This window comes from Apteryx rowi, unplaced genomic scaffold (genome assembly GCF_003343035.1).
Source record: "Apteryx rowi isolate R43461 unplaced genomic scaffold, aptRow1 scaffold_8, whole genome shotgun sequence".
Classification (NCBI taxonomy): domain Eukaryota; kingdom Metazoa; phylum Chordata; class Aves; order Apterygiformes; family Apterygidae; genus Apteryx; species Apteryx rowi.
Genome location: NW_020451093.1, coordinates 5,956,792 through 5,967,357, shown reverse-complemented (window position 1 = coordinate 5,967,357; position 10,566 = coordinate 5,956,792).

The window sequence follows — 10,566 nt, the reverse complement described above, 5'->3', positions numbered from 1 at the left end:
ATAGTACCCTCCGCTAATGATCAAATTCTACAGTTTAGCAATGTTAATGACCCTTTACTGTGGAGCACTGGCATATTTTTATAATAAAGGTTATGACTTGCATTGTATTTATTATAAGCAAGGGCTTCATATTTAAAAAAAATCAATGGTTTAATATGTTACACCTAAATATATGACCTTCCTATGGCTACATTTCAAAGGCAATGTGTGTGTTCTATTTAACGTTTTTTTAAACCTCACTCTTCAGAAAGTTGTAAATATTCTAGAAAGCTTGTTAATCATGAAATCTCGTAAAGTGAAATTTGTCCGGGGCAGGGGGAATCTATATGATTTTCAGCAAATTGCCTTTGTTTCAGATGCACTGGTTCATGTGTCAGCACGCCAATGTGTCATGCCTGGTTACATTTGTCTTGTTGTGTTAAAATTATGTTCCTGACATAACCAGGCTCGATGCCCCATCTCCATTATGTATCAGGCTGCCCATTTTAAGAGCTTTTAACATCTTAATATAACGCTTCCCTACTTTTTCCGTTTCCTTGCAAGAATATTTTGAATTTCTTTTCCTTCATTTTCCTCAGCGGTGAAATGTCAAACTCTCCTTACAGGGAGTCAAGGCTTAAATGTATGTATTGGTAAATGGATAACATGCTTTGTTATGGATATAGAACAGTTCAAAATTGTAGTATCAATATTTATGGGGCTACAGACAATAATATGACGGGTGTCAAACATTTTGTGAAATAGCTATTGATTTTCACAGCTCCTTTCTGAAGTAGGAACACAAGGTATAGGCCCATGGTACAGTGCTTCACGATAACAACGTGAATAGCTCCCATAAACACCCAACTTTCAATTTATTACACACAAGTCCTCTCCCACCACCGACAGCCATAAACTGAAAGTCTCCTCGAGTATGACAGTCTAGACAGAAGCCACCTAAAAGAGTATTTTTTCTATAATAGTCATTGTCATTATTGATCTCCCCAAGCAAAAAGCAAACATGCTATCATTTAATATCATATCATATCCTATAAAGCTGCGCAGCCATGATCAGAAGCAGCAGTATATTATTTTTTTGAATTCCCGTATCAAGACTAACTTTCCTTTGGGAAAGGGACCTTGGACTTCAGAAATTTATATCTGAATTATTTATACAAGCACAAAAGCAAAGTAAATACGTCCTTTAAGTGAGCAGCTTTGTGCATTAGCTGACTTTGCAAGTATCTATCCATGTTTGAGTCTCGAGGTAACGTACTTCAAAATTAACATAAATACATTTTATAAAAGCAAGAATTAACAAAACAGTGATTAATCATGCTATCAAGAGTAATTATGTCAGAAGTCAATCCTTTTTCAACAACAGTAGTTGATGCACTCTGTGTTATGTCATACACCCATAAAAAGTAACAGATATTACCTTTTGGTGCAAAAATTGTAATAGTGGTACCTGACTTTGTAAAGTGACATAAAATAGGTATAAAATAGGTGATAAGGTACTTGAGCATTTAAATATAAGTAAGCTTGAAAAATTCACCTAGTGACACCAGGCAGACTAGGATAAAATACATTTAATATTTCATAATTCAAACGATAATTTTTCCTTATAATAGGGCTCAAACTCATATGTTATTTGTTAATGACTTCAAAGTAGCCCACGATCCCCATTTTCAGCTACTCTCAAGTAACCGAGCAGTTTATGATCCAGACGTGGTAACACCCCAAGATACTGTGGGGTTCTAGCTCGGAACTTTTTGACCGGCACTAGAACTTCTATGAAAAAAATAAAATAAAATAAATAAATTGAAAGGCAAATTTGTTAGTCTGAGACTAAACTTTTTTTTTTTTTTTTTAATGAAATTGACTGGTTTACATCTTGCAGCATTCCAAAAAATTAAAAATAATAAACATCTCAGGCTTGCCGCCTCTTTAGCTGGACAGGTTTCCCACAGCTGAATCCTTTGATGATACTCTTTGGACTTTCTATTTTAAGAAATTATCCCTTTCTGCTTCTCTCTAGAGGCAAACTCTCTTGCTCTCCTGCCAATCTTCTTCCTGACCTCTCTGTCCTATGTACTTGGCTATTCCGTCTCTTTTCCGAAAGTCCTTTCTCTCCTTCCATATTGCTAGACCCTCTTCATTTCCATTGCCAATAATTCCCTCTCAGTTGCCAGGAGTCCTCTTCTTCTGTGCTGTCTGCCAAACTAGCTAATCTTCTAGACTTTCTTCTTCGCTTTTGCCAGAAGATTTCTCCAACTTCCAGAGAAAAGTGTACTGCCAAGACCACCCCATGTACTTGCACCAGTGTAACAACCAATATTGATACAACTGGATATATTAACTGCAGGAACCACATATAGCAATAAAACCTACATTATTATGACATTAAACTTATATGTAAACATTGACCATAATTGCATATCAAGAGGAAATTACTTTTCAAATGCTATAGGTAATAGTTTTAACTCAATCTCTAATTTCCGAATCAAAATATTATGCTAGAGAACCTGTAAAGGTATATTGGAGACCACTGCTTTTCTCATGTGGAGGAGAGAGGCCTGGTTAGGAAACACCTCTTGCCATGAATGCCATAAAAATAGTCAAGCAATCCTATCAGCTGCTTTGTAAAAATTTCATATAAACTACCTAAAAAGGTATTGTTTGTTGCAATAACTGCAGCACAGTACTCGACCTCCTGCTCCTGCACAAACTCTTTGACATAGTCGTTATCGAAAGCTAACTCCAATTCTCTCTAAAGACTATTTATTAGACTCCTCCATGATGTGGGTCAGATCAAGAACCATCCTTGCCTAGGGACTAAAGGAGGTTATTCTTTCTGGTCTTGGACAAAGACCCTATCTACAGGAGTGTTATTCTTTTCAGCCACAGCTTGCAATATATCTCTATCTACTCCAGCAATACTTCTCATTTAAACATGCTGATACCGTCATTCATAACCTCCAGGCTTGATTATTATAGTTCTCATAATCACAGTAGGAAACCACTAACTTTAAGAGAATTACAAATCTTTCAGAGTACAGTAAACCAGAAGCAGAGGAGGCCTCCAGCTCGTCACCCTTCCACTCAGCCTTCCTCCCATTTAATATCAAGCAAGACCCTTTATTCCATTCTGAGTTTTCAAAAGCCTCCGAGGGATAGACCAACTCTGTGGGCTCCATCACCCAGCATGACCACGCTCGCACTTGAGAATTGACTTCAAATAGGAACATCACCAAGAATCAGACTCACGGAGATAGATTAAGCAGTGCAGGCAACAAAAAAGAGACTCACTCCTAAAAATACAGCAATGATTAGAATACCAGCATTTCTAAAAAACCACTAACATATCTTGCTTTTTTGACCTACAGCAGCCTCACAAAAATAACACGATAAAATAAAAGACCACTCCAAAAACCACTCTTTCATAGGTTGGGGGTAAGGAAAAAATAATAATAAATACATCCATACCAACATTTTGAGACCAGAGAGATGAATGCTGCCTAAATACCTACTCATGCAAAAGTAGATTGATAGAAACAGTTGTGAACTTAGCCAAAACTTCTTCAGCATGCTCTGCCTGGCGTAAACTCTCCTCAGTAAAAGCATATCATTTGCTCAGGCCAGGACGCTGAAGTCTACAAAACCATCCTCAGCTTCAGACCTGCAAAGTCTTAAAAGCTTATTATGGTCTCGAGGGCCTTCCAAGCTCTCCCTGTGTCAGCTTTACCTGGCAAAGGTAGCCAGCATCCTAATCTTCACATTCATATTTTATACAGCAAAGTAGAACAGCTTTCAATTTAGGGAATAAAACACTCTCCAGCTGAAGAAAATTCTCACATTACAGTATGTTAAGAAGAATCTACTTCAGTTGTGGTCAGTTGTCATGGAGAAAGAAGGGGGAAGAAAAAAAAAAAAGTATATTCCCATGTGAAAACCCTTCTCATTTAAACACACACACGAGTCCCAGCTCCCCTCCTTCCTGCGTTTGACATTTTATGCAAAGTAGGTGAATCTGGAATGAGAGATGATTTAAAAAATATTCATTATGCTATTTATGTACATAAATGCGGTTGTGTAAAAGTATAACAGGAATGCATTCGCAATTGGTTTAAGTAATTTTCTCTTGGCAAACCACCATAAAAAACAGGGGCGTCATGGCGCCACCAGAATTCTAAATTGTGGTGGAGGATCATCAGTACACATGGCATTAATCTCTGTCTCATTGCGGGAGACACCCTTGCTTGCATTACCGGCCTGTCTCTTAAATCTAAGATGTTGTAACTTGAGTTTAAAATGACACCATAAATAAGATAAACCCTTCCCCCCTCTTCCAGACAAAAATTACCCACTTTATTAAAAAGACACATATTTCAGACAGTTTATTCCAGTTAGCATTCTTTATTGCCAAAGCACAACGAGAGCGTAATACTAATGGGTTAATAATAGACCATGTAATCTTCAGTATTCATATTGGACATGATTCAGACTACTGAGAGACTTTTTAAATATATACATATAATTAGTTAACCCATTGGTATTACATTCTTCTTACTTTGAATTGATCACAAGACTTTAGGGATCTCATTATACCAAACCAGTTTATTTTCCCTAGTGACTGAGAACACTCAGCTGTCTTTTAATATCTTACTATTAAATGCTTACTGAGTTTTCGTGTCGTCTTTTACCTTTGCCCAAAATTTGGAGGAACAGAGTTTTGTTAATAAAGTAATTTAAAATATAACCATTCTCTTTGCAAATTTCTCTATCATCTGTGACCATTTTTTAAAATGTTCTGCCAGACGAAATTCATGTCTTCTGAAGGAAACTGTCTCTCTACTTTGGTGGAAAAATAAAAGACTGATAGTTTGGGAACACCCACTCAGGATAAAATAAGGATCCTGGAAGATTTCCTGTGGGGGTTAATGGAGGCCAGGCCAATGGTAACTGACCTTGAAGTCCCCAGATGAAGTTTCGTGTTTGTCCTCAGATTATTTATGTGGGGTTCTTTTTTTTTTTTTTTTTTTTTTTTTTTTTTTTTTTTTTTTTTTTTTTTTTCTTTAGTATGCAAGCCTAACTTTGCCAACCCTGATATGGTGAGAGTCCAAAAAATGTCACAAGTGCCACCTTTATATGTGCTTTAAAAAAAAGAAAAAGAAACTAAATATGGAAATATATTTAGCTGCTTTTGTTATATTCTATTTAGTATAGCATTGCCAAAAACATGCTAACATTATTCAGAGATAGTACAGCAGCATAGCATTAGCATATTAAATAATTATCAGATACAAGTATTTTAAACGAAACTTACCCACAATGACACACGTTTAATTCAGACTGTGAGCCATAGTGTGCTTTTCCCAACAAGTTATATGACTGTAATACTGACTTAAAAAGCTATTATTCAAGGTACCTCAGAAAAAAAGGGGGGGGAAAAAAAGTGTTAAAGATCCATACGCAGGGTTTCTGCAAATGAATATGATGTATTCCAGAAACAACATGCATTCACACAGACACTCAATAAGAAAGGGACTGTTTACTCAGTTTATAGCTTGAAAACCACTAGGGACTGTGTTCCAGTATGGGAAATTTTAGTACAGTGCATTGTTAATACAAAATAAAAAGCAAGCCTGGGAAGTTAGGATTATATTTTTTTGAAAATGCTTGTTTGGACCATTAAAAAAATATTGCTTTCTAATGTCAAAGTATGAACAAATACTTTTTCAGATGAATAAAATCTGTAATCAGTTAGATAAGAGCAATATGCCTTTTTTTGGCATTTAATCAAACAATGAAATCACATACACATTTCCTGACACAAAAGACAAATGATGTAATAATCTGAAGGAGTTTCTCTATCTCCTTGGAACTTTGCATACTTGACTTGTTTTCCATATTTTGTGACTTTAAATGGTGGGAAAATTATATTAAAATGCTTGTAGCAGTTCCTCTAAACTAGCATCCTTTTTGTTTTATTGTATTTAATATAAAAGCAGCAATTATTTGATTTCAAAGTTATGAAAATATGTACCTTATGAGAAAACAAGCAATTTAGGCTTTAATTGGTGTCATTTTTCACAGAACTGGCAAGATTCTTGCATCCCTGGCATGTTGTTTTCTATAAAACTGCAGAGCTGCTTTCAATGAATGTTTTACGAATGTATAAGTTGTTACATGAAGGTATGTGAGTGAATGCCTGGAAATATAAGATTTCTGGGGGGATTTATTCACAAAAGATGCATTTCATTTCGTAGTGTATATACTGTAATTTTTCCTTAATATTCCTAATGTGCTTTGCTTCCCATTAAGCATTTCTTCCATTCTTGTATGGGAAGAAAGGGGAGGTATGTTAGAAGGATATTTTGCACAGGAGAAATAAAGATGGGGGAAACAATGGGAGAAAACGCTTTGAAAAAATTATTTGGGGTATGTTTTTTTATGTAAAATCAGACACCCAAATCAGTTGATTTTTCTTTTTGGAAGGCTCAAACCCTAATTTAACTTTCCTATATGAAGTGTATAATATTCACCTCCTTAGCTGGCAAGGGCACAGGTGTAGATGCATGATTTCCTTCTTTTATTTATATATATATAAATATATATATATATATATTTTTAAATAGTACCTATAAGCCATGAACAAGAGGCCTGTTACACGAGTTCCTGTACAGGTGCACCACAAGAGACAGTCCCAGTCAGCCTGGCCTGCGCGTGCCGCTCTCCGAGCCCCCCGCACAGGTAATGGAAGGGGGCATACGACTGTGAATAACGAGTAGAAGACACCCATCGAAACGCTGCGGTGACCTGGCCACGTGACGAAAGCTTGAGCAGATTGAGATATTGCCGAAAACCCGCGATACGGCAGTAACTTTTGCCAGAGGCAGGTCCTTATGGGAGAGAGGGGCCCACGGACTCCGCACCCCCAGGCTTTGCTGCTCTCGTTCGTCCCGCCGCCGGCCTCGCCGGCTGCCGGGCACCTCTGGCGGATAGCGATCTGCTCACGGGCTCCTCCAGGAGCTCCTCCGCGGGAGGAAGCGCCCGAGGAACAGCACTGCGGCGGCCCAACCAGCAGCCCTGGTGCCAAGGACCCGACTTCTCCTTGAGACAGTCCCTCACCGAGCCCAGAGACAGTTCCCACCACGGAACAAACGTCTACACCGCAACCATTTCAGCGCTTCCTTTTAGCAACCAAATACTCAGAAATAATATTAGCCCAAAAGACTTCCAACAAGCAGGCCTTCCATCCCACACATGGGCCAAACTGGTCAATTCATTTACTTGGACAGGAAATTATTTCTTCCAGAATAATTACGTTCCAGTAAAAACATACAAAAACTCCACTATTGCCACTGGATTGGGACCCTGCCCTGTACAATCAGCCACGCTTAAGGTTGTCAGTGTCTTGAAGACAGAGTCTAGGAGACTAGATTTTTTTTTTTCCTCCTAAAAATTGGAAAAATCATGAGATGAAGCATCACAAGCTACTGCTTTTGGAATATCGGCACGTCTCAGCCTCATCTAGGAGGGCCCATTTAGTGCTAAGTAGTTACTTAAGGATTCACACCCATTTAGCCCATAATTTCTCTGTTCTAGATTTTATTAGGTGGACACGAACGCCTTTGAGTGATGAACATTTCTGCTTAACTACATGCTTGTTGCAACTGGCAGTAGATACCTGTGAAATACCCAAATATAGTGACAGACTCTTCCACCTTTCATCTTCCTATCTACCTTCTAATATAACCTTTCTTACATCAAAACACCTAGTACCATGACTTTCTATCTGTTTGCAACCATTCCTTCTTCACACTTCAACATTTTAATTAAAAAGCAATAAAATACTTTAATTTGAGGTTTGTACATAAAAACACAAGTAAAAATACAAATATACTGGGCAAATACTGTTGAAATCTGAGCTGAAAGGCAGTTAGAGTAACTTTAACCACCTGAGAAATGCAATAATCACCCTGAAATGCACAGCCTGGAGTGTTTTATTGCCATTATAAACTGCAACTTATACATTAAAATAAGGAAAACAGTCAGACCCATCCATTTATGAGCTATAATAAATATGCTTATGACATCACTGACAACCAGTCACAAACTTCCAAATACATCCAGAGCTCTAAAGCAATTTCACAATTACCTTTTAAATCTGTTTTCTATCAGCACATGTGTGTTTCTTGGGTATGCACACGCACAACCACAGACCTGAGTCAGCAACGGTGTCTTCATGGGTGCAAAGGTCTAGGAGCAGCTCGCAACAAGCTTTCACTCTGCAGGCTCTTGGCCTAACTTCATGCAAACACAAACCAAAAAATCCAATCTTTAAAGGGTTCAGAGAATCACTCCTAAATATCTTTTGTACTTCTTTTCATTAACATCACCTTAGGAGCGATCTAGTGAGGAAATGTCTAACATGGCCAGTTACAGCTCTTCTGAAAGCCTTCTGTTTGAGGGTCAATCCTTCCTTAGCTATTTATGCTAAGTGGTTGCACCCCAGAAAAATTAACGTTTGCATGCAGCTTTGACCACGGTCACTCGGTCATTTTTGCCAGATTTCTCCTTCAAATACAGCCCCAACTTTTGTTCTTTCCACTGTTGCAAGTTTCTTGGGGGAGGAGAGTTTCTAAAATGGATAAATCATACCTCAGGGAATAAATCTTCTCTAAAAACAAACTAACAGGATAAGCCTGTAATAGAAATATAAATCAACTACAAAACTTTTTTTTTGTGTGTGTGTGTTTTTCTCTCAGAACCATCAGTGGAAACCTTTCCTTCTCTAATGTTCAAACCGTTTCCTGACATAACTTGTCATGGTAACTCTGCCTTCTGGCTGCTGATTCATTTGTCACATGCACTGCAGCTTCATCTGAATCAAAGATCTTTTACTTTATCCTAGGACACCAATAACCTGGAGCAAAACTGTAGAAGACGAGATGCAGTAGCAGTCGCATGGGCCTGATCCAGCAGTAGCTGCCAAACAAGGCCTCTTACACGGGTAACAGCTGAAGAAGTTAAGATCAGAGGAAACCAACTGAGTAAAAGCAGAAGGGAGCTGAGAGCCGCAGAGTGAAGAGCATCCATCAATTTGGTCCCATGCTGTGTGGAAGACTGGCTGGAGGAAGGCACCGGGGCTGACCTTTCTGGGTTACCATTGAGAGTAACAGCTAAATACTGGGGGAGGAAAGGAAGGGGCTCACATTGTGCTGGAGAAGACGAAGCCTTTGATATGTCTAGTTGAACATAAGCCTCTGTGAGATTTATTGGTACTAACCCTGTTATTTTTTATCTGTCCCCACTCAATCCATCTTGTTCTCTCTCTGTCCTATCCTTATATTCCAGTGATGATTGCTTTTCTCCCCACATTTGCCCTTAAACCAGGCAAATATCTTTTCTGCTGAAGGTTTTTCTGATTTTCGCTTCATCTGTTCACAGGGACATCATCTGACCAAGAACTGATGTTCAAATCTCTCACTTTCCCTTATACAAGGCATGAATCTGTGTGCAAATAACAAGCACTTGGCAAGCCTCAAGATATTTGTCTTTACAACACCCCTCCAAAGAGGATGAAAAGAGCACTATTTTTACCACTTTCTGGATGGAAAACTGAAAAACAGGAATATCATGCATTTTTTCCATGGTTGTAGAAGACATTTATGGCAAACCATTTTCAGGTGACTTATTCTATACTGCCCCTCAGAGCAGTCCATTAACAGCAAGATACACTTTTGGTCTGTTCTGTCTCTTCTCTCTTCCTCTTTCAAAGAATGTCTTGTTTATCCGTTGAGCACTGAGTGCTTTTTAATACCTGAAATGCAAGAGCTAAGAGTTCCACCTTGAATTTGAGCCTCGAAAGAAAAGTACAGAGCTCTTAACTTGCCTCAGTATTTTAAGGTAAGCTAGTAGAGAAAGCGAAATCCAGATCCCACATGCTTCATGCCTTTGATGCATCTCATTACTCTCACAGTAACAGCTAGAGAAGAAATAAAAGGAAGCGTAACCAAGATCAAGTTTATCAGCCATCATCATAAGAAGAAATCTCTTGATCAACCAGAAAGGGTAGAAAAGGCTACTTGTCTTCACCACTGGAGTATCGTCTCTTCAGTTCAGTCTGGTTCATCCAAATATCTGAGCCAAAACTGAGGTTATCACTTATATATCTCTGTGACTTTGCCTGCCCATCATTACAGGACATGTTCTCTCTTGGCAGTACTTGCAATTTTACATTATCTTGAGCACCTTTGCCAGAAGTGCATTTCATTCCATTACTGTTTTGCTTTCCATCAAGGAAGACACCAGTCAATCCTTCGCCTATATTGGAAAACAAACCAAAAAAAAATGCTCAACGCCTGAGAGGGCTCCTACTTTTAGCTGTACCATCCTACACTATGTCACGTCGCTAACGTCCCACAAAAGCTCAGGGAAGCCTTCAGAGTTTGGCAGCAAACCCCGTGGCAGAGATAAAGGGTTTGTAAGGAAGACGATTTGCTCAGTTACAGAGGAGGGACTGGAGTAGGGTGCTGGGGCTCATATCCATGGCGAGGGTCACCGTGAAACAAAGCTCAGCAC